At 34.1% G+C, this 25636-nt stretch overlaps 2 long non-coding RNA genes and 1 pseudogene across 5 annotated transcripts in view; 1 reads left to right on the plus strand and 2 right to left on the minus strand.

Annotated features, from left to right (window-relative positions):
- LOC149564817 (uncharacterized) overlaps positions 1-25636 on the minus strand; it is a 160958-nt gene that overhangs the window by 79334 nt on the left and 55988 nt on the right. Inside the window, exon 4 of one of the 4 annotated variants that reach the window (XR_016361949.1) lies at positions 9866-10648. The exons of 2 other annotated variants lie outside the window; for them this stretch is intronic. This is a non-coding gene — a long non-coding RNA (uncharacterized LOC149564817). Of the gene's footprint in view, positions 1-9865; positions 10649-15028; positions 15259-25636 lie in introns of those variants that run through there. One more of the 4 variants, XR_016361951.1, reaches the window with a different exon arrangement.
- On the plus strand, positions 3494-4159 carry LOC149564819 (uncharacterized). Its single transcript, XR_016361452.1, has 3 exons — positions 3494-3765; positions 3858-3954; positions 4064-4159. It is a non-coding gene; the product is annotated as an uncharacterized LOC149564819 (long non-coding RNA).
- Positions 12409-13791, minus strand: LOC149564820 (anaphase-promoting complex subunit 8-like; annotated as a pseudogene).

The raw sequence follows: 25636 nt of genomic DNA on the forward strand, positions 1-25636 counted from the left end.
ATATTTCTACCATAGGATTAAAAGTTATATTAAGTTCATTTTGATATGATGTAATTGTAGGATGGATATGTGCCTTGTAGATTGCAATCACCTGTTCATAATATTATGATAGTTTAGCTATGATTTCAATTATCAGATTTGATGCTTCACCTCAAGTGTGTATAATGTATATACAAGTTTACGGCTAATGAATGTATATGGAAAGGAATGACATGGGTTCACTAACCCTTCTTACTATACCTAGTTTGTGTGGTCAAGTTAGTGACCTTGTTACTCAAGGTATGTTTCGTTACTTCACCCATCATGTTTGGATACAAATGAAAGGATGTTCTTGCCTAAATTGCCAATAATCTAAACTGTTTGTTATTTTTAACCCATGTGTTGTGGATGAACATGCAAAATGTTTGTTTCTGTTGAATTTGTAGCATCATTCTTATTTGATTATTGCTCTCATACATAAATGTATGTGTGTGTGTGTGTGTGTGTGTGTGTGTGTGTGTGTGTGTGTGTGTGTGTGTATATATATATATATATATATATTGACTATACAAACTGGTTTGATCTGATTCAAATCTCTGTTATAAAGCAACAATCATACTATGAATATGATTCCATTATTTACTGTTATTGTGAACTACTTCATTTTGTCATATCATTGACTGAGATTGGGTATTGTGAAATATCATATGCCAATCATGATTGGACTTTTGAAGCACATAACCACCAAATGTGGTTAAGGATAACAAATAATGGTTTATCTCGATGTGTCAACATAAGCATATGTGATGAACTTTGGATAGGGGATTTCCCTTCCAAGAAGAAACCTTAGGGGGTGCACTCCAAAGAAGATGGTGCATATTGCCCTTTCATTTGGTTTTCTTGTTATATACACATAGCATTTCCCAATAGAGCATAATTTCATAAAGATGCTACAAGTATCTTAACATACAAATTTTGCATTTATATTACTTTTTCTGAATTTACTGTCATTGATGTCAAAGGTTAATTCAAGCTCATATGAATTTTAGAGGATCATGTAATGTATTAGAATTTTTGGTTAAGCTGCTTGCTTGGGTAATTGAGCTGGTTGCCTATCTACATCAGCTGGCTACTTGTCTACTTGTTGTTCCATGTCAAATTTTTGAAAAGAGGATTGATTTATAGGAAGATTTAAATATGGTTTCAGATTTAAGAGCAAAAGGTGTCATCTCAAATTTTTATAACAGCTTTAGATTTCTTTGCCACGCTGCTGCTCATTAAGCTTTAACGTCTTGGAAACAAGTCACATGTGTCAAGTTACATGGTACTGCCATCCTCATATTATGTAATTTTTGCTAGCTTTTGGTAATAATTTAACCTTGAGAGGGATGGAACACTTGGATCATCCCATCTATATTGGAGGAACCCATAAAAAAAGTCTTAAGACAAGGCCAAAATGCTTGATGACATGGTACAATGCACTATTAACATAAGTACGTGTGCTACTCAATACTAATGAGTTCCTTATCAATCACCAGAGATCCAAGCGTGCATTATCTTTGATATTTACAAATGCACTTGAATGCCCATATATGTCTTGTTTTCTTTTTTACTAAATTTAAAACAATATTTATTCACAAGAAAAAAAAAAAAAAAACCCATTTGATATCGAAACTCCAAATTAGTTCAATGACTAAAACAACTACAATTTGAGTGCACTGCATTATTATATATTCAGAATACACAACATCTATTGAGAATAAAAATTACATTCTTCGGTGATAGATTTTTTTTGAATATCATATGCAAAGAAAAGCCCTTCTACATTTGTTTCCAATTACTGACATGTCCTCCTTGATACACATTTGGCACGAGAATAGAAATTGGTGTTCTAGTAGTTTGGCCTACAGAAAACTATAAAGATGATCAAATGATCAACACCATAAATATTATACAATTTTATCAATCAAGTATTTTCTATTAGGAAACAAAATGAACCCCATATAGATCAAGAGTTCAAAAAATAGTTTTGGTTGACAAAGTACTTAAATTTGAAAACTAACCTTCAGATAGGCCTGACAAAATCTGACATGTGTCAATTTCTTTTCTAAGAATGGTGATACGGCTTTGTCCTAGTTGCCTAAAGTTCAGAAGAATTTTGCAAAGGTATTCAGAATACTTATAGTCAACTATCTTCTTTGACAAGATGAGCTAACACAATATAAATTTCTTGGCAGCTTTCAATGAAATATATACATGCAAGGGAGGAAATATTGACTTTAAGATCAACTGACGATCAATAGAAGACAACATATCCCACAAACACATTCATGACAATGTGTGATGAGTAGTAGGATTGAAATACCATGGTTAGTGCTAGATATTTTTTCCATTTTCAAAGGTGGGACATAGTTATAATTTGAAATTTCAATAATAGGTTATGGGTGTGGTAGAGTTAGTTCTTGCTTTGTCAGGACATAGAGTCATACTTTTTCTGATTTAATCAGATTTTCTAAAGCCAGGTATCCATTTTCCAACCGCACCTACAAACACAAATTAGGGGAGATGACAGATTATTTAGAAGGAGATAATCAGTGGCCTAGCTGTAAGCATTTTCAGCATATAAAGGGCGGCATGGGTCCCTTTCTTTTTTAGTTCTTTCTTCTCTCTTTCGCATGCAGAAGAGAAATGCATTGTAACTCATTTTTCTAAGTATTATAGAAACAAGTTCCTTTTAGCTCAATAAAGTGTAGGAGTTGTTCCTTCTTGATCTTTCTTAGCTACTCCCTTGAATGAATATGATGTTATGTTTTCTATTTTTTGTAATAAAAAACTCTTGACAACGTCTTACTCAAACATCAATGGTGCAAGATGAACATTTTTAGTGTAGGTCATAATCTATGTTAGAGTAACTTTAATTTTTGAAAACCCTCATTTTCCTTCAAGCAAAAGTCAATGTTTAAACCTTTCTATGAAGTGCTTATGCCTGACATGTCTCGATTCAACTTGCGAGAAGAGATTAATCTTTTCATAGAGAGACATGGACATACGCAGGGAGGTAGACCAATAGAGAGTAGTACTAAAATTATCATTTAGTTTTTATGATGTTTCAGTTGATAGAGAACTAGAGAGTAGTACTACTAAAGCTGATCCATTTCTTGGAGTAGTTCATGTGATTAGTACTGGTTCGTATGATGGGACATTGTTGCTGAATAAGAAAACTATGTTTCCATTAAGAGAATGAAAGCTTCCAGGTGCTTTAAAATTGATATTATTTAAAGTGTAAATTTAGTTTACTTTTACATTACTCATTTTGGACTGATAAATCATTTATGTTTTTGTAGGTAATAATGCTTTCTTTGAACATCTTTTTCATATGACATTAAGACTATTTGGACCCACCATACGTAAAAGGTACGTAGTTTCATATCATTGCTACATAATATTTCTTTTCTTCTATTTATTGTAATATATTAAAGTTATTGATCTAACAATCTATTTGTTTTTAAAAAGGTGGAATTTACAAGCTGTGGAATTAAAAAATCAGCTGATTGCATCCATTGAGGAGAAATTTGGGAAAAACATTTTTAACACTGGCCTACTTCTGAAAAGAGCAACAAAGCATGTAAAGACTATGAGGGATCAATATAGAAGGGCTCTTAAGGATAACCCAAAGTATGACCATCCTCTTATGATTCCATCGATGGAGTGGAATGAAATAATAGAAGATGCAAAGGAGAAAAGGCTATGTGATAGAGATAATGAAGCAACATAGGGCAAAAAGAGGTATGTCATTATAGTATTAAGTACATTGTAATTATGCACTAATTATTGATATTTGTAAATATATAATCTAAGATGTTTGGAATTGTTCATAGATTGCAGGACACATCCATGGCTACAAAAGCGAGAATAGAAAAGGTTGGCCAACACAAACTTGCGTCTGGTGGCTATATGAATTTGTAGTCTCGACTTGTAAGTTGAGCAATGAATTTTGTTTTTTTTTTAAAAATATAATATTGCAAATAGTTTTGTTTAATGAAACCATACATGGAAAACTGACGTTATCAAGAAAAAAACACAGGGCATAGATTTCAATGTGGAGGTCACAGATGAAGATAGAAAAATTGCCTTGAAGGAAGCCTATAAAGTTGTGGTTGCACACCTATGTGAATAATCTGTAAGCCTTGCCCAAGAATCCAGTGTACCAAATGATATCTCATAGTAAATTGGTTAGATGAAAAGTAAATAAAATTAAATAGTTGAGAAGATTCTTTTTTGGTATTGCTTTTAAACATAAATTGACTACATAACAATGTGCATAACATTTTATTGCAGCCTTCATATCCTACCACAGAACCTGCTCCTGACGAAGGCCATGATGTGCATTATAGTGGTGGAGCTATTAATTTTCTATTGGAAATTAATTATGCAATTTTGAATACAATTTAACATCTTCAATTGGAATTTGACGTGTATCCTTTTTTTGAATATTTCAGAGCATGTTGAACATCATGCTGAAGGAGTGGACCATGTTCCAAGTGTTCAACATGTTGACATGATGGAAAATCAAAATGTTAATGTACATGATGTGGCATTGTTAGGTAAGAAAAATGCATTTTATGTTGTACTCGTACTTAATTACAAACTTGTAACAGTTCAAAAAAGAAAAAGAGTATGCCAATTTATCGCATTCACTTGTTCTTGCAACAAAGCCCCCTTTAGTGCAGCAACCTCCTGCTCCTCCAAAGAGAAGGAGCCATTGTAATTTGACATTACAGGTGCCAGAAGAGGAGGAGAATGAAGCAGATATGGATGTCCCTATGAGTGCTTTTCTTAAGAGAGCTCAGAAAAACAAAAAAAAAGAAATGATGTTTTAAAAATCTTCTTTGATAAGCCTTGTTGGATAATGAAATAACTTTGTTTTGAGTAATTATGTATGAATGATGCGTATTAATACAGATTTTTATTTTATGTTAATGAATATTGTTATGTGTTAATGAAGTTTTGATTAGTATTGTCTATTAATGAATTTTATATCATATTAATGAATGTTATGTGATTGTATTGATTGAATGTTATAGTTCATAAATGGATGGATGAATGAATGAAGTATGTAATTAGATTATAATGGGTACTTTAGATTGATGTTAGGGGGAGGGGAGTGAGTCCAGATGAGCTTCCACCTTCACGTGGTTAGTCTTGTTAAGTAGAGAATATTATAGTATTCTTGAAACCAAGTGAAGCTCAAATTTGTTAAGTCTTCAAACACACATCCCAATTCTCTTTAACAAGACTGAAGTTTTTTTGCTTGTAATAGTCTCATTGCAATCATCTTTTGGTTCCTTGAACATATAGTTCTTGCTTAGTTTAAATCCCAATTATTAGGCATTTGTCCATATTGGAGTTAGTTTGGCATAGAAACCTACATATTTTATTATATATATTTAGTCAACTGAAAGCAATGTAGAAAGCATTCACATAGTTGATGTCTAACAAAAGAAGACAAGATGCATATACTATTTAGAATGGAAATCCTTGTAGGTGAATTGTGTGTTTATGTACACACACACACACACACATATATGTATGTATGTATATAACTTCAAACAAATTTGTAGGCTCAATTAACAAGAGACACCAACCTCAAATCCTACAATGCAGAAGGAACTGACCTTTGAAATGCAAAGTGTTTATAATGTAGGTAGATTTTCCTTAGATTTCCTTCAAGGTCTTCAAAAAATATGCCTTGTACTTATGAATAATACACTAAGATTTGAAATAAAATTTTTCAATAAATGCTCTAAACTTGGAATATACCTTCATAAAAATTTTGCCTTAGATCTGCTCGTCATATTCAAAATAAGCCTTCACATGTCTGTTCACTTAGGTCTAATTTAGGTCTTCCAAAAATTTGGCTTATAATTATGCTCTTGAATCTCTTAAAATCTTCTTTGTATTGAAATGATATTTAATGAATTGATTGATACAAATTTCCTCATACTTGAATCCAAATATCATTTTCATTGTCAAACATAACACAGACATAAAATCATTTTGGTTATTTTCTTGTTATACAAGTTAGTCTTATCTTTTTGGTTTTCACAAGTCATGCACTTATGCATCTTTGGGATATCCACAAGCTATTAGAGATGTTTGGATGGTTGATGTCCTTATTTTTTTGTGTGTTGTTTGTAGGGCTTTTTCCATGAAGTCTAAGGACAAACATGTTGGATATTTGTGATAGACATGTCCACCTATAAGAAAAGTATCAAATGTAGGAAAAATGCAAAGAAAAAGAAATTTTCATGACTACCGCTACACATATCTTGACCCTTAATACCCATATGCTTAGATGGATTGGCTAACATTCCTAGTCTTATAAGTGCTTGTTAAATGAAAAGGGAATATTCCATCTTGATATGTCAATATCTTGACCTTGACATACCAATTTTTAAAAATAAAATGGCTCAATGATGAAAAATAATTTCTCAAAAGGAATTGCTGAATTGTGGTTAATAATATCTTATTTGCAAGTTCTTTCAGTGTGACTAGTTTGATTGAGGAGCACTTGATTAGTTTTCTTTTACATCTAGACCTTTCTTGTCCAACCAAACTTTTTATTTATTTTCCATTTATCATGTTGCATTTATTTTCCATTTATCATGTTGCAGTTCCCGGTCATCCTATTGCCATTAGCTTGTTTTCGATCCCATTCACATCCATAGTTTGCTGAAGTGCAAAATGTGGAAAACCAATCTTAACACAGGTTGCAAGGAATGTGTATAGCATATTTGCATGATATAGGCAAAATGGATTTGTTGAAAGGGCATTCCCCAACTTTCAAGCAAATTTAATCTGCATGCAAAGCAATTTGATTTCTTTCATCACAACATTTATGGATTTTTGAGTTTGGTGCAAAGATCATGCTCATTCAAACCCACCAAAGTATTGGAAACTGTGATTCTATGATCTATCTCTGTCATAGAGGATGCTCAAAATCTGCTTTGTTTGGCAAGAATTTATATTTGTGCATAGATCTGCTAATGGAAGTGGGGATACTATCTTTTATATGTTTAGAACTCTGTCTTAGAAGCTCCAAAATTACATGGGCTTTGTTCAATCCTCTGATAATTTAGAGATATAAATTTAGAGATATAAATTCTTCTTTTTCTATACAATGTCTGTTAAACCCTCACAGGTAGCTTCAGGACCTCCTTATTATTGTCTTTAAAAACTTTTATTATGTGTAGGACATAATTTATGGGAAACATGGAATTAGTGCACAATTATGTAATATATTAAATCCTCTTTTCACAAACAACATCTAAATTTACAAGTAATTAAATAGTTATGGTCCATATAAATTTTGATACAAGATATAATATTGATATGTGGAAACTCAGAAATGAAGTGGATTTAGTAGGTTTGTGCTTTTTGGAAAATTACATGCAGCAATCCAGTAGCTCTCTTTGCACTATCCTATTTGCCCTTATGGGTAAGTATTATATGGTGAAGTATTGTAGCCATTATTACATCATCAATTGGCAAAATGTGTAGAAACACATGGTGATATTAATGAAATATTATCTTTGTTTGGAGTCTTCTTACAATTCATGTTCATTGGCAGTAGGTAGGAAGATATCACACACAAAGAGTTATCAGTTAAGAAGAGGAGTTGTTTTATCTGAAGCCTTTGAAGTTAACATCACCATTCTCAAGAGCAACACCAGATCTTGGGTATGTTCTCTTCTTCTTTCTCTATAAACACTTTTTTATTAGGGAAGCACTAGTTTTTGTCTCTTTTTCTTTCTCATTATCCATGATAATGAATTCATTACCTCTTTGAGCTTCTTGAATACCTCTTGGGAGATGTCACTCCCATGAGAATTTTCACTTTGTAATCATATTAGTTATGGGAGTTTTTGGTTGAGAGTAAAATCCTAACAAACCTCCTACATTAACTATAAAGGCCAAAGCATCCCCTTAACCATGTCAATTCAATTAGTAAGAGGACAATCCAAAATGGTTTGGATTTTTTATTTATCCACCTAAAAACTTTGAGCACTAATAACAAGACACAAGTAGAGAAAATTTATAACCCCAACCTAGCACTAGCCCACTTCTTTAAAAATATCCTATTGCTCTACTATTCCAAGAGCTATATTTAAATGATTTAGATAGTATTACCCACAACTTGATACCTTGATTCATAGAAACCTAGTAAACACTAGCTAAGTGTCTATTAGAAGAATAAAATAGGTTACAAATATGGGGTTTGCAACCTTGGAGCTTGTGAGACAGGATGACTCTAATTTAAAGAGAAATTGGTAACTCTCTTGCATACACGGGGAATGCATGTTTGGCTCAACCAGTATGAGCATTCTACCATGTAAATTAGAATATTATTAATAAATTATTTTTTATTAATATAAGTATCTTGTATCCTTCTAATCTTTTCCCTCACAACGACATGTTTTGGTGTTTACCATGGAAATGGTCATAATCATACTTATTTGTATAGCTGCTCATCAACCATCTCGCATACTGTCGGTATTTTTATATAAGTAACAAGACAAATAATGTTGAATCTCACTCCAGACTAGTAATTATAAGAATAATATTAGAAGCAAGCACACAAAACTATAAGGTCAAAGTTAGAAATTTCATCAAGAACTTTCTCTGTCATCTCATCATCTAGCACCACCTTCTCAATGTATAAAACAATGCATGCCATGACCTTCTCATTGGCCTTAAATGGAGTATAGAAGTAAAACTTTGGGTTTGACCTCTAAGGTAATGCATATATTGGTTAGAGGAGTTTGTGTCTAGCTTGTTCAATGATGTGCCAAATGATCTATCAACCAAAATTAAAGCAACCTCTTGGGCCCATCCATGGATTTTTAGAGGTAACAATCTTCAAATATCATAACAAAGGAGTTCCAACCCCTACCAGGCATCAACTCTATCTCAATTTTTAAAATTGCCTTTTCTAGGACTATCCAATTAGCCCTATCGAGACAGTAAATTGCACTTTTATCTAAAACTCCCCAAACAAGCTAATGACTTAGTCACCTTTTCAAGTACCCTTTATGGAGTTCTTCAAACTCAACAAATTTCAATTCCCCAACTTGTGACTGATGAACACTTCCATGGCTGTCTCTTCAAGCAATTAGGCCTAATTAGCCCTCCATTTCCAAAGCAACTACTATTTTCATTCATATCAACCACTCCAAACCTTTACATAGTCTTAAGGCATCTAACAATAGAAAGATTTCTCAATTTTTTTGCACCTCCAAGAATTTCTAGATACTTTTTCATCAAACCCTCCCTTTAAGGGTTTCTAACCTGGGGCTTCCTAGAAAAGTCCCTTAACAGACATTCAAAACCATTTTGATGGTTTAGAAAATTAAAGATACACACCTCCAATAATTTCCAACACTTACTTATCCATTCCAACTCTCAGATTCTTCTGTCCACCAGATGGTGCCTTTCAAATGGACCCTCACTATACTGTCCACCAGTCACACTGCTCCTTTCAATTTATTCATTATCTTTTTATAAACCTGCACTCATTCCACATTAAAAATACATATCAAATACATTGGAATCCTCTCCCACAAGTTATAGTGACAGACAGACAGTGGGAGAGGCTTTATTCCATTTGTTTACAAAATAGCAAGGTGACTGTCAGGTGCTTATGTCATACAGTAATTTATTCAGCACTGTTCCAATAAAATTTTACACTATATTTGACTCCAATGTTAAAGATACTTTTAAAAAATCATTGATATTCTTCAATCAACCTTAAATATTACAAAACACCAACTTTACATGCCAAGAAACTTGTAAATACTTTGAAATCAAACAATAATGGACAACACTGTTATGATAGTCAGAAAAAAATACTGATATGACAGAGATTTTATTTATTCATTCTTTCAAAATTCTTCCTCCTCTACCACCACTATCTCTTCCATTCAAAATGCATTCTTTTTAAAGACCTCTTTCTCTCTAACTACCCTCAAACTGATTCCTATAGACCAAACTCCCATATAACTGTCACATGACAATAAACAAGCATTTTTGATAACTTTTAAATGACAATAATTACTTATTTGGTTTCCCTTTGCCACTTTCTTGGCTTAAGATCTTGGGAACATTTATTGTTGTACCTAATTGACTTTATGACACCTAAGTGACCTCAAGAGTCCACCTTTATCCTTAATTTCCTCTAAGGTGCCGCATTTGGCTTACATTGTCAATGTTAACAATTTTACTAGTTCTTGCACTTTGAGTGCATTTTACATCATTTAGAGGCTTTAATATCCTATTACATTATTCATGACCTTGGACACATTTAATAACACCTAAATGACCATTTATGACTCTTGACTCCTTATTTATGCTAATTTTCCCATTCTTGGCAAGGCATTACATTTTGACAACTTTATTATATTTCTTACATTTAATGGCTTCAATGGCCATGATTCCTCATCAATTGACATGATATGTCTTCATTAGGCATGGGTTTCCCTTGGTACCTTCATGGTCTCCTTCATAGCTCCTGGTGTACCCTGTAGTTTCCTGCATCCATTGGGTGCCCCTACACCAAAATTCTCAACCCAAACCTCTTGGATGAGCCCAACTAGTCTCAGACATATGTGGACTTCAAGACGTCAATGTTCTATTAGTTAAGAAGAGCCCTATTATGCCCTAAACATAACATAAACATAACAATCAAGTGCATTTAATATCGACTCAGTCTTCATGCTTATTAGCCAGAAATAATATTAGAAAGAAATTGTGTAAAATCTGGCAACATGGAGTTCCTGACATTTGCTACAATGATTGTTTAAAAGAGAGCAATTCTTATGCAATAGCTAAATGGTTATATCTTCTAGATCAACATGGTTATATCTTCTAGGTCAACAAGACTTGAACATTAGTAATGCATTTAAGCACCATACTTGAAAAGGGTTGTTCATTTGTCTTATCAAAAGAAGTTTCCTTGAATCTAAGAAAAGGATTTAACAAATGTTTCTTTTGCATATGGTACCCATGTGGTGATACATAACATAATTAATTGTACTTGGCACAAATACAAATGTCAGTTTCACTGCCATTTCTATGAACAATATATTTGTTGTGCTCGCAATCAATGTCCCTTACTAACGTTAGATCCAAAAATAAACAGAAACCCTGCTGCAAACTTGGTGATAGAGAAAGTGCTATTAAGGAGTGGTTAAAAGGCTTGGTAGTGATTTGATTTTGATCAATTAGGTATGCTTCATGTGTCCAAACTTTGTCTACTTAGAATTTAGTTCTTGTTTATGGCCTATTATTATTATGAGTTTTATAAGTTTATATAGTTCATTTCTCTGTTAAAAATTGCTATTACATTTTCATTTTCTTTGTGTTGTACATAATCCAAATTAAACCCATTTATTTCTTATTATAGGGCCGCATCAGCCTTATGCTTGAAAAAAGAAGAGAAAGCCTCATGTTATAAGAGTAGAACCACAAGAGCCATAGGAGAATTTCAAAGATAGCCACGATGTGCCTATTAGCATCATGACTATCTTCGGCATTCTCCCATGGCTCGTAAGGGAGATCAACTAGCGAAGATGCTCTGTTAGCTTTTAATATACTTCATAGATGAGATTGCATTATATGAGATTCATTACTACACTTAGGAATGGGCTCATCTTCAGTCTTCAAAAGATTGAAGATGAGCCCATTCCAAGTATAGTAATGAATCTCAAAGCTCCTTCAGCCTGAGCATATGATGTATTTCAGATGATCTTTCTGAAGCTGCATCAACATTGTATCCTTTAGGTTTTTGATTCTTCATGTTTCTTCTTTATTATTCTATAGAAAAATTCTTATGGTTTAAGTTTTTTAGCATCAATTGTAATTTCAGTCAGAAATCTCTATATATCTTTTCTTGCCAGACAGGGTTGCTTAGTTTTTATGTAAATGCCTTTGCTTTTGCAGATTGGACTTGAATTCACCACCAATGTTCTTTATACTTAGCCAACAATATATTTGTACCAAGTATAGTGCATTGTAATGGTATTGTTCATACAATGTTGATGTTTACTCAAGAAGACTATTTTTATTTATTTTTATTTGCCAAGTATCCTTTTCAGTAAGGTTTGTCAAACATTAGGGTTATTATATTGCATATTAGTTTGATAGGAAAAATGGTAATCAGTTTCTCATTCTTTTCCCCTATCTTAACATTTTAGTAGATAAGAATATAAACTGAAAGAACCATCTCTTTAATACATTGTGTTAGTAAATTACATTTGTATGATATATTTTAGTGAAAAATGACAATTTGTTTGATTTTTCTTTGTGGGCAGGTTTTACAGGTTATGCTCCTCCACTCGGTAACAAGAATACCAAAGATAAAATTGCATTCAATTACATTGGATAAGGTTCAAAGTATTTCCAGGTATAAAGAAAATCACTTTTTCCTATTCTATTGAAAGTATTTGCAAGGTACAATAGTGCTTCAATCATTTTTGGGAAAATAATTCTATTAATTTTCTTGCTGTCAAGATTCATTTTGTAATAGCTTCGTCGTGGCACCCTAGATGTATGTTTCTTAAATCCTTAATATAATACTTCATGGCTTGATCAAGCATTTGCAATTTCTCATTATCATATAAATTATAAATATCAATTCACAAGCAAGCATCATCAAGACCCAAACAATTTTCTTTTTGATGATAATAAAGAACATAGTTGAGCATGGATAAAATTTCACAGTTTTTTCCCTAAATCATATCACATAATAGTCTATTTGATTCATATCAATAAATCATTATTAAGAATCAACACCAACTAGAGTATTTTTCATTTCAACATATTCTTGCCCCATAAGTGCCCATGCTAAAAGGTAGTTCTTTTGATATGTAGGAGATAATTTTCACATCAAATCAGATTGTGATATTGCTGCCAGGATTTAACTATGTAGCTTTTCAGTCCAACTCATTGACTCATATTTCATGAGTAGTAATTCAATATGAATCCATCTCTCCTGAGAATAAATGGAACACTTAGTACTCATTAGATCTAGGTGATGGTCATAGAGGTGAAGCACAAGGACTTCATGGGGGGTTATCGATCCTAGTACTACTCCAGCTTTAGTGCGCTTAACTACGAAGTTTCCTCTAGATAGTTCTTTTTCATCTTTATTGCCCACATGAAATACAAAACAACCTTTTCATGCTGACCTTTGAGACTACAATAATTTCAAATTATAAAATTGGACTTAGGCCTATATATTTCAATAAAAAAAAACTTTATGTGCTAGGTAGAGAAGTAAATAATTCTTTTACATATTATATGTTTGTAAAGATATCCATACTGTCATTATGATAGGCATCATACTTGAGCATATCCATATATAAGCTTTCATCTCTCTTATAATCAGTTGAATTATAAAATATTGATGCTGATATGACCTAAAATATACTCTCTAAAAGGAAATATTCCTATAACATCATATATTTTTCTAAACCTTCAATAATTTTGTGGAGTTCCAAGTAAGCACTTACAAGAACAAAAAAGTTTCATCCAATAATCTTTCAACTCAAGCCTATTTAGGATACTAATATTTGTACATAAAGCGTATAGCTCAAGCTAGGCACTCTAACTCCATGTATATGCATTAAAAGATATCACAAGAACATCATAGGCTGATTTATCCTTTCCATATTTATATAGCACAATGCCATACAAGTACATTCTGAATGCATCAAGAGTGTCATTATTCTAAGTACTAGATAATTTTTCTTCCAATCAAATGACTAACCCAAATGAAAAGAAGTAGTTGAGGTTTGATATGAGGCAGCCAACAACCTTAACACTCTCTTACAAGAAATTGAACTTATATCTGGTAGTCAACAATAAAGAAATTTCATGTTAATATGATTGGAATTAAATGAACTAACCCTCAAATTGCCTACAATCATTCAAGAATGAAGTGCTTCCAATAGGATTTTCATGGGTATACATTAAATGTTATATCCTTTATTTTTATATCATTTTGTAATACTTGAATAACTTAAAATCACTAAGATACACAATTTTAAAACTCACAATAATTGAATTCGATTATAAATGATGAATCTACACCAGTAGGAGTGATGTATGGTGAATGATATTCAAGTTTTATAGTTAGATTTGATAGTAGAAGTAACGTAGTAGAAATAATGTAAAGGTATATGATTTAGGGAGGTCACATGGTAGCTAAGAATAGTCCATTATGTGGTTGTAAAATCCTCCAATGTTGGAACAACCAAATATATATGGTCTTGACTAATCTGCACTAAGCTACAACATAAATGTAATCCCTTGGCCCATCTATACAACATGCCTGTTCTGTAATGTCCCTTGCTATATCTGCCCTAATTTTGTCTTTGAATTATAAATTCCATTGACTAAGGATTGTAAGATGGATGTACTTATAACTAAATACCTTGATATTCTTTTAACAAGATAACTCTTTCCAAATGAATAACTAATAATCTCTGTTCTTTTCATCCATTTTCTTAACCTCTTATTTCCATATGAACTATATCTAATTATGATGCAGAGCCCTCTGTATTTATCTTCAAGGAATATTAGTTCAACTCAAGGGATTCAAAATAGGCTGGTACACCCTCAAGGAACCAAGAACATCTCAAAGATTAGAACAAAGAACCCTGACATTATACACCAATAAAGACAACATCTTCACTCACACAATCAAATTGCTATGTCTGATTGAATTGTTCATAACTTCAGTTCTAAATATCTTTTTGAAAAAACCTTTGGAGGAATTTTTTAAAATTAGTAATTCTACAACATACCCAAATCTGAGACCAATCCAATAAGCATATTATAAATTATGTACTCTGAACCAAGACCCATATTTTCTGTCATAAATCAAGAGCCAAACCATTAACCCTTCCTAGGGAATCAAATAAATTTCTCAAAATAAATTTAAATAATACCAAACCAATTCTGCAGTATCCATTTCTAAGTCTAGTTTCCAAATATATAAGTTATTTTATTTTCTCATTTATAAATAATTGTATAATATCAAATCTTTTTCTGCAACACCATTGAAGGCATTTAAAAACCAGTTTTCACTCAAATCTTCAAAACTTTCCCAAATCTAAATGAAAATGATTCAAACCAGTTGGAAATGAAAGGTAGTTCACATATATTTCCAATAAATATCATTAGAGATCCTGAGTCTCCAAAATATGTCCGCACCACACGCTGCAACATGACTATATTCAGCGAATCTCAAATTTGAAAACATCCACTTTCACCAAAATACCCATAACTTATTCATTTCTTCATAAAATTGAACCAAAACAAAAGCATGAGAAGAAGGATTCATCATACTATATATCCATTACTATATTACATTGTCTCCATGCTGTACAAGGCCGTACAAGGCCTGGAAACTACTCTAAAACTAAAAAAACCAATCAAAACCACAACAATAAAATGCACCAAAAATGCATCAAAGTATTTTCTCTTCTCCAAATTGATTTGGTTTGACCATAAAATGGTTTTTATATCCATTTGATAGTTATAAACCTTCCTAACTACCCCCAAGACCAACCATATACCCTTTTACATCATTTTTCTATTATTAGCAACTTTCTCAATGTTGCATTTTACAACTTTTTACACAACTTTTACATTTTTGACAAAAATGGATTCATAGCCTTTACAACTTGACCCAAATACAATATAAATGACTCAAATGTTTTTAATATCACAAATAATGAATCTTAACTTTCTCATGTTCTTGTATTTAATGTGCTCCTGCACCAAATTAGTACTCTATCTCCTTTATAATGAATAAGTGATATTTTGTGTTTAGAACTAGTTCTATTATGATTTGGTTTTCTCTCCATACAATGTAAATATTCTTTCGTCCTTATTAGTCATGATTCAAATTTTGAATGGATATACTAATGTTAATCTATCCCTTTATCTACATGACCGACTTGTTCACTACACTATAAAAAGATTCCTTACTCCTTTTGTATTAAATCCCAGTTGCATATATATGTATACCGATCTATCCATTCCAAGATGTGTAAAAATTTCTTATTGCTAAGTCCTGGATTTGAATTGATTGCTGATTAGATTCATATATGTTGAATTGGTCTTTAGCAGTTGATTGACCATTCATTGGAAACTCGTCTCAAATTCATTGGATGTCTAATATTGGAGTTTTCTTTTGAAATTAATCACTAGATATAATGTTCATCATCGGTTCAATAGATATCTTTGATATTGTCTTTGATTATCACTTCACACTGATATCATTGTGATATTAACTAAGCCAGCCCACAAGATTTAGGTAATTATGACTTCCCTTTTCCAATATCAAAGCCTTTGATTAGTGTACTTATTGAATTATTATCATCAAATCTCTACTTGTTGAATGTATACATTGTTCAGTTCTCTTCCATCAATTATATACTGTTCAATATCTGCTAATCTCTGTTACATCTTTTACATTTCGGTCTTCACTGTAAATCATGCCCTCTTGAATATTTTTGTCATTACTAATGAGTCTATCCTATTATTGAATTCCCATGTATAATTCATTAGTATTTCTCCATCTCAGTCCAATGTCTTGTTACGCCTCTTGGACTCCATACACAGGTCTTGGAAATGATTGTAATCTACATCGAAACAATGCTTTTCTAATATCTCTTCCTAATCGCTATTACTTCAAAATTTACATTTTTTTCTTTGCTTAATATCCCTACATACAAACAAAAATAGTGCTACAACTTACAAGACATGAAAAATAAACATTGCAAACAAAATGAAATTCCACCACTATAGCATAAACACAATACTATGTTAAGAATATAATACACAATTGTGATATTGCTATTAGGATTTAACCTTTTTTTTTGAGTCAAACTCATTGACCCATGTTTCATGAGTAGTAATTCACACGAATCCATATCTCATGAGAATAAATGGAGTGCTTAGTACTTATTAGATCTAGATAATGTTCACAGAGGTGAAGCCCCATGATTTCCTAAGAGGTCACCCATCCCAGTATTACTCCAGATTGAGCGCGCTTAACTACAAAGTTTCCTCCATGGTTAAATCTGCTCTTCAAGCAACCATATTTACAAAACCTTCAAAAAGTGTGTTCCTTATGAACTATTCATTAGAAATCCCCTTAAGCTCATCAATTGATAAGATAAGAAGACACACTTTATCAAGATGGAGAATGATAAGCCCCTTAACAATATACAATATAGAGCAGAAGACTAAATATATCATCCTGTAAAGGGAGTAGGTGCTATGTTCCAAATTTCTTTTGGTGTCAAAGAATGTTTTATTCAAGTTAGTGGTATTGCAACTTGAAAATATTATTTTCCTTTATCAAGATGATATGTATAACCTAGGCATATTTTCGATTCTCTTCAGCCGATGTTCTCTAATGTCAATCCTCAGAGTCAATAAATGTAGTTTTCTAATAGGATCTACATGAAATAAGGCCTTTAACTCATCTATTAGGATGTAAACACACTATATTTTATTTTCCTAGACCTGGTAGGAAACATGTATTAAATGACAGGAAAGTGACAGTAACAGTCACAGGGAAGGGTTTAAACACTCACAGGGAAGGATTTAGATAGTCACAATGATGATAAAGAGGTTTTGTCCATAGTTAAAGGGTGTGTTGGAAATGAAAGTAATTCAAAGATGGGGAAACAATGTCCTTTAGATGATGGATGCATTGGTTAAGGCAAGAATTTCCAAGGAGGTCAAACAAAACAAAGAGTTGCAAAGAATCAACTGGACTATTATAGGGAACAATCACAAGTTAATTTTTTTTTGTTTGATTAAGAAGTTGTATTTGATGACTTGGATATGCATGAAGGGTGTGGGAAAAGTTAGAGAAGAGTTTACAAAGTGTCTAAGTGCATGGGTGGAAGTTAATACAAGGATCAAGAGGTATTAAGTGGTTGTCTTATTGTTGACTGTCACTAAAATAGTGAGTAGGCTGTATTGGTCAAGAAGAAAAGGAAGGTGAGTTGTATATGTCTTAGTCAGCCAAGATAGAGTACAAGTTTCCTCCATGGAAAAAAGGAGTTTCACGTAGCCATAGTACAAGTCAAGTGTAAGGGTTTATCCAAACAAGAATCTAGTAATAAGTGAATTAAAAAGGGTTATGTGTGGATAATCATGAGCAATTGTATGCAATCAGAGTTTCAAGGTGTTATGAGATCAGGGATTGAACTTGTAATCAAAAACAAAAGGAGTGTTTTATTTGTCTAGGGAGAAACCACAATGTGATAGTGTGTGTCTAAAATCTAGGATTTGGGGTTGGAATCCAAAAGTGTATTGTGGACTGTCCTACTGACAAGATTAGGACATTGAAGAAATATAAAACTCTCAATTTTTGCAATTCTATTTACCTTGGAAGTCTTAATTGATTGATCTAACATATATATGAGTTAGAAGAGTTTCTTTTATCCATTTTAAAACTATTTTGAGTGAGTTTCAGATTTAATAGGTGTGAAAAACTGGTGTACAGATCTGCAAACAACGGGCAATAAGAAATACTCTTAATTCTGCATTCTCTTTATTTTGGAAGTTTGTATTGATTGAATTAGAGATCAATATGGGTTGTTAGAGTTCCTCACTCATTTGAGGTGTTACCCAATGCCATATAGATTGTGTTAAAGATCATTGGTTGCGCTAGTTGTTGATTGACCCAGTGTTCTCTGTTTATGCTTGCAACTGCAGTAGAGTTTTAGGAATGGGGGTTGTTCCATGAATAGTTTAAAGGCCTTGTATTCATGGAATGAAAATTTCTAATTTGTATTATTAATTTACTAACCATGCACATGCAGACTTATGGGAATAGGAGTGATCACAGGAAAGGTTTAGTTTGAAGGTATAATGAGATTGAAAGTCGGATACAACAGAGAATGATCTGCCCAAGTTTGGAGTAGATTTTTATTTTTGAAAACATATAAATATATTGAATGGAGTGTGGCTCGATCATCGTTTGAGTACAAGGTGGTGTAGAGATCCAACTTTTGAGAAGGCCCTATGGAATGAGGGTTTGGAGCTGAGAAGAGCCAAATTTATCAAGTATGTAGCATGATTAATAAGGTAGAGTACTGTGTACTTGAGTTCTATTTATAGGAGTATGGTATTGTCTTAAAAGCCTCTGTGTCCAAGTTAGTTGGGTGTCTATGAAACCAATAAGTATTTAGGGATATTGTGATAGACCTAAATAAGCAGTAGGCTTGAAGGATTTGAAAGTTGTTAGACACAAGTGTCTAGAACCTCTGAAATTAGAAAATCTTATTGTGTTTTGAAAGCCATCAATCTTCCCTCTGCATCACTCACAAAAGTAGAAGAATGATCAATACAAGATCAAGGATGGATGGTGAGTTATTGATAAGATGTCACACCTAGTGGAAGGAGAGTATTACTTGAAAATTAAGATGTCCCAAGGTCTTGAGACTATGGGTATGGGTCTAGGATGATCCAATTAAAGGAGACAAATAAGTGTTGTTATAAAAAAAATTAAGGAAGAGATAGTTTCATAATGGAGATTTATTTTGATCTACTAGCCTCTACATAAAAAATGATTCCACTCCATTTTGAATGTAATTTAAGGGTCTTTCATGATCAATATTGAAATGCTGATCCATTTATTTAAAATTGTCTTAAAAACCTCCAATTTAAGGGGCTAAGAGAATACTTATTAATAACTCTCTAGAAATTGGGAGATTTTTGAAGGCTCTTTTAAATTCTTCTAGTCTCTATTTGGATGTTTGTTTCCATTAACAAAAAATGGATGCCCTAGGCAGGCTATCGTGTGAGTATTCATTGTTAGTGATAGTTTATTGTAATATTTTGATTAATTATTGATACGTATGGAGGTACCAAAGGGTTCATGAGACTGAATTAGTATATAATGAGTTTGAAAATTCCCTTTATTATTGCTTGGCAATAAATTTGAGTTGCTTTAAATCTCTAATTTATAGAAATAGTACCAAAATATCATAGGCAATAACAGTTGTAGTTAGGGGGTTTTGCTTTTATTAAGTGTAGGGACATCTCAGTTTGTATTCAATTTCAATGTTATATAATTTCTATTTTAATTTATTAGCTGATAGGCTTTCCCATTGAGGTTGCCTGCAATCAAAATTTGTCTCACACCATTAAACCTTTCCCTGGATACCATTTTTCAGTCGTCAATAAACAATTTTCACATCAACTAATTCTGGGTGGTTGGTGAGTGGAGGCAAAGTGGGTGAGTAGAGAAAGTGCGTTCTCCACTCACCCACTAAATTGGATTGCAATGGGATGCCGGTGCTCGTTAATTCTTATTAAGGTTGAATTGTCCTTATTTCATGGTAACAATTTTTTTATTTTGTGAGATTATCAACCTTTCAATGATGGGTTACTAATGTGATTTTTGGATCAATGTCTTGCAAAGTTGACTTGGCATGTCGACCAAGTGAGTTTACATGGTGAGCGGGCTTAGAAAAGCAACTCTACAGTTCAACTTTGCAAGCACACTGAGTGAGCCCACTTGTTGGGGCAAGGTGGTAAAACCACTAGATGAGTCAACTTTATGAGCTAACTTAATGAGTCAACTCATTGAGGTGACTTGGTGGGGGCGACTTGGTGGGCTGACCTGGAGAGTTGACCTAGGGGGCAAACTTGGCAAGTGAACTTAAAGAGTCGACTTGGTGAGCGTAATTGAATTGTTAGCTTGGCAAGCTGACTATGGGAGTCAGCCTGGTGAGCTGATATGGTGAGTTGACTTAAAGTGGTGAATTGGTGGTGCAAGTTGGCGAGCTAACTTATCGAGGCCACTTGGTGAGGCAACTTCATGAAGCAACTTGGTGAGTTGACCTACTGAGTGTACTTAAAGAATGACCTTGATGAGGTGCTTTGGTTGGGTGACTTGATGAGAAAACTTAAAGTGTCAACTTGATGAGCATACTTGAACAAATGACTAAATGACATGACTTGGTGGGGTGACTTTGTTAGCTGACTTGGCGAGCTAACTTGGTGAGCATACTAGAAAAATTAACTTGGCGTGCCGACCAAGTGAGTTTACATGGTGAGTGGGCTTAGAGAAGCAACTCTACGGTTCAACTTTGCAAGCACACTGAGCAAGCCCACTTGCTAGGGCAAGGTGGTAAAACCACTAGCTGAGTCAACTCGTTGAGGTGACTTGATGGGGGTGACTTGGTGGGCTGACCTAGGGGGAAAACTTGGTGAACAAACTTAAAGAGTCAACTTGGTGAGCGTACTTGAATTGTCAGCTTGGTGAGCTAACTATGGGAGTCAGCCTGGTGAGCTGATATGGTGAGTCGACTTAAAGTGGCAACTTGGTGGTGCAAGTTGGTGAGCTGACTTATCGAGGCCACTTGGTGAGGTGACTTTACGAAGTGACTTGGTGAGCTAACTTGCTAAGTGTACTTAAAGACTTACCTTGATGAGGTACTTTGGTTGGGTGACTTGATGAGAAAACTTAAAGTGTCAACTTGATGAGCATACTTGAACAGATGAATTGGTGACATGACTTGTTGGGGTGACTTCATTAGCTAACTTGGCAAGCTGACCTAGCCAGCATACTAGAAAAGTTGACTTGGCATGCCAACCAAGTGAGTTTACATGGTGAGCGAGCTTAGAGAAGAAACTCTATGATTTAACTTCATAAGCACATTGAGCGAGCCGACTTGCTGGGGCAAGGTAGTAAAAACACTAGGTGAGTCGGCTTCATGAGCTGACTTAATGAGTTAACTCATTGAATTGACTCGGTGGGGGTGACTTGGTGGGCTGACCTGGAGAGTTGACCTAGGGGGAAAACTTGGTGAATGAACTTAAGAAGTCAAATTGGTGAGCGTACTTGAATTGTCAGCTTGGAAAGCTGACTATGGGAGTCAACCAGGTGAGCTAATATGGTGAGTCGACTTAAAGTGGTGACTTGGTGGTGCAAGTTGGCGAGCTAACTTATCAAGGCCACTTGGTGAGGTGACTTTGCAAAGCAACTTGGTGAGCCGACTTTCTGAGTGTACATAAAGATTGACCTTGATGAGGTTCTTTGGCAAGGTGGTAAAACCATTAGGTGAGTGTCATGTCCACTTTTCAAATAATTAAAAATAATAATCTTTGCTAAGGTAGGTAGGCCCGAAAAGGTGAAGTTTTAGCAAAAGGGGATAATCTTTGGAAGCGAATGGACTAATAAATGAAAATTATTATTAAAATATGTTTTATTAATCCCTATTGGATGTGAGTTAGGGTTATGTCCTCTTTTAAGGGGTTTGGAGGCATTTTGGGCTCATTCCAGAACTTGATTATTGCTCATTTCTTTGTTATTCTTCAGAGGCTGCCAAACCTGTGGAGAAGGAGACCCAAGAATGGGAGTTTGTAGGTTTCTAGGAAGGCTAAGGATGGGAGTTTGAAGCCATTCCATGTGCATGCTCATGCAGAGTTTTCCTTTGTGCTGAATAGTGCAGATTTGTGGGTTTTGGGGTGTGTTTTTTGTGAGAGTTTGGTGTTTCCAGTTGAGTATTTCATATCAATTTGGGTTGCTGCTGTATTTCAAACTTTTAAATGTTAAAATAGATCTGAATATATGTATTTGGTCATGATTATACTTTTGTGATAGATTATTAGTGTTTTTGTGGTGTTTTCGAGCTATTCTATGTTGTTTTTGGGAGCCCGATGAGCATTGTTTTTATCCTCCGTTTAGGAGCTGTTGTGTAAATGTTATATAGATCTGAAAATGTCATTTTCTAATCTGTTATGATTCTAAAATTTCTATAAAAATTTCCACTTTCAGATTTACTAATAATATGTGAAGCTGTGAAGTTTTTGGCACTATTTTCGACATACCTAATTTGGGGTTTATTGAGAAATTGGTGGATCTTTGAAAGATTGGTTGTTTGATCTTAAAGATCTAGTTAGAGGCTTGAAATATCATATAAAATCAGAAAAGGGAAATTTTGGTGGTATCAGAGCCATGATCTTGCCAGCCTGAGGGTTTGTAGAAGTTTGCATGTCAGTTTTGACAACTACCTAGATCTTGCATGTCAGTTTTGACAACTATCCAGATCTTGCATGTCCGTTTTGATAACTACCCAAATCTTGCATGTCATAATTTATGGTTGTATGTTGCTTCCAATTAGCTGGATGTCAAAATTTATGGTTGCATTCTACTTCTAATCATTTGCATGTTAGTTCTTGGTGAATTTGGTGGTTGCATGTTGCTTCTAATCAGCTGCATGTCAAAATTTATGGTTGCATGCAACTAAGTGAAAGAGAAAAGAGATATTTACGGTGAGAAAAGAATAAAGAAATTTTAATCAAACCTCCAGTTGAAAGTAAAAGTATAAAATCCAAGGAAGGAAAAAGTATGGCTAATCTAGATGAGATGGCAAAGAAATTCTTCTAAGACATCCAAAATACTCAGAAGCAAATAGTGGATAGTTTGGCAAAAACTAGAGAGGCTTTGCGAATATTGACAGAAAAATTGCAAGGAGTTGCATCTATTAATGAGAAAGGGAGCACTTTAGAGGAGTCAAGAAATCTGAAACTCACACCCTCTCAATCAACAAAAACTATTTTTCTGCATGCAGATGAGCCACCAGTGCCAAATCCAGCCCTTAATCCCATGGAAGAGGTTACAGGTAACTTGATTGCATTAAGAGCTACTTACAATGGTTTAGATGATGACTTTCATAGTTTAGTTCCTTTTAGAGAATATGTGGATATGATGAACACTTTGATGCCCAAGAAAGAGTACAGAAGGGAGCATGACATAAGTGGAAGAGAGCTCAAAAATAAAATAAGCAAGTTTATAGCACCTACTTTTGATGGAACAAATAAAATTTCAGCTAGAGCATGGCTACAAAAATTACAGACCTTCTTCACACTTAACCCCATGAAGGAGAGTGATGCTATTCAAATTGCAAGTCTACACTTGGAAGATGCAGCCTATGATTGGTGGTATCATGGAATGACTACTCAAGGTCATGATCAGGTAACTACATTTGATGATTTTAGTCAAAGAGTGATAGATAGATTTGACCTCAAGGATGATGATTATGAGGATTTTGTTGTGCATGATGGTGAGATACCTAGTAGAGATGAGCAAACATTAAGCATTCATGACTTTTCTAAGAGAGAGTACTAGGCACAGTTAGATGCTTTGTCACATGAGGTTGAGGCTAGTAGTACTTCACATGATTTATCCTGCCAGCTGAAGGTGAGTGAAGATAGTATTGTGACTACATTATCTCATCATGACAGGTATGTGGAGTTAGTTGTTATTGGTCATATTACTCAGGTGAGGAGTTTACTTGAGTTACTAGCTGATTCTAGTTTACGGATATGGACTCAAGATTGTTATATTGGCATTTGGGATTCAGTTGACTGGAGATCTTTAACACTTTTTGGTAGCAGTGTTTGTTTGGGTGCTATCATGGATTTGATTAGCAGATTACACGGTGTTGTCTTTTCTTGTGCTAGCAGCTAGTTTGATGTTGGTATTAGTTTTTATATACCAGTGTTGGGCTTTGTTCATATATCCAGTCGACCATACTTGCTAGAATGTGTTGATGATCTTTCATATTTGGCAGTGTGTACAGATGAGTCCCAAGATCATATTGGCATTGATGACATCCAGGAGGATGCAGTGGGCAGTTTTGAAGACTTAGTTTCCTTGGGTACAAAGGAGTTGGACAACAGTGCTACAATTTTTGATACTCTGTTTGTTGATATGAGCTTTAGAGTTGATTCACAGGGTATGGATGGTAATACTCTATAGACTAGTAACTTTGAGGATACTCCTTTAGACAGTGCATCAGAGGAGGTTTGTAGGAGACAGCCAAGCTAGTGCCATCATGTGTCTAATCAGTTGAGAGTTAGTGAGCAAGACATTGCTATCGCTTGCCAACATTTCGATGCTGCTCATCAATTGTTAGCAGTTTATGGATGGGGTTCTCCTACTAGTGATGAGTAGGGAGGCAGTTATCTTTCCTTGACAGAGTTCCACTCTTTATGGGAGGCTATCCAGATTTTGAGATAGGATTATATGCAGTTGGTAGCCGATAGAGATTATCTTATGGAGTGGGGCAGTACAACATATGATGCATTGTTGGCCAAGGAAGATGAGGTGAGTGAGCTTACTGAGAAGCTTGAGGTGACTTCTAAGATTCTTGAGAGTACATAGTTGGCTTTCAAGGAGTCACAGTTTCATTTGGCTAAGGTGACCATGGAGTTAGAGCAACTACAGTCTTTACTAGATTCTGTACAGTCACAAGTTGTGGTGTCTGATGATCCGAGGATGTCCATGGACGAGATTGTCAAAGATAGTGGAGATGGGGATGCATCCATCCTTGATATTAACATTGGCATATTGGGTTCATCCCCACTAGAGTCAGGTTCAGTTTAGATGGGTGATGCAACAGATTGTTGTGGTATGCCTGACATGGTGGTGACCTCTAGCACTAATGGCATGAAGACTAGAGATGCTGTATCAAAGACCATGTGTGATGTTGGTGAGCTGATAGTTGGCATGGTTCCTGCTAGTAATACTACTCCCTTGGTGATGTCTTTAGAGGTA

The sequence above is a fragment of the Cupressus sempervirens genome, chromosome 3, assembly GCF_028749045.1.
Source record: "Cupressus sempervirens isolate cs-2001-9-10 chromosome 3, ASM2874904v1, whole genome shotgun sequence".
Classification (NCBI taxonomy): domain Eukaryota; kingdom Viridiplantae; phylum Streptophyta; class Pinopsida; order Cupressales; family Cupressaceae; genus Cupressus; species Cupressus sempervirens.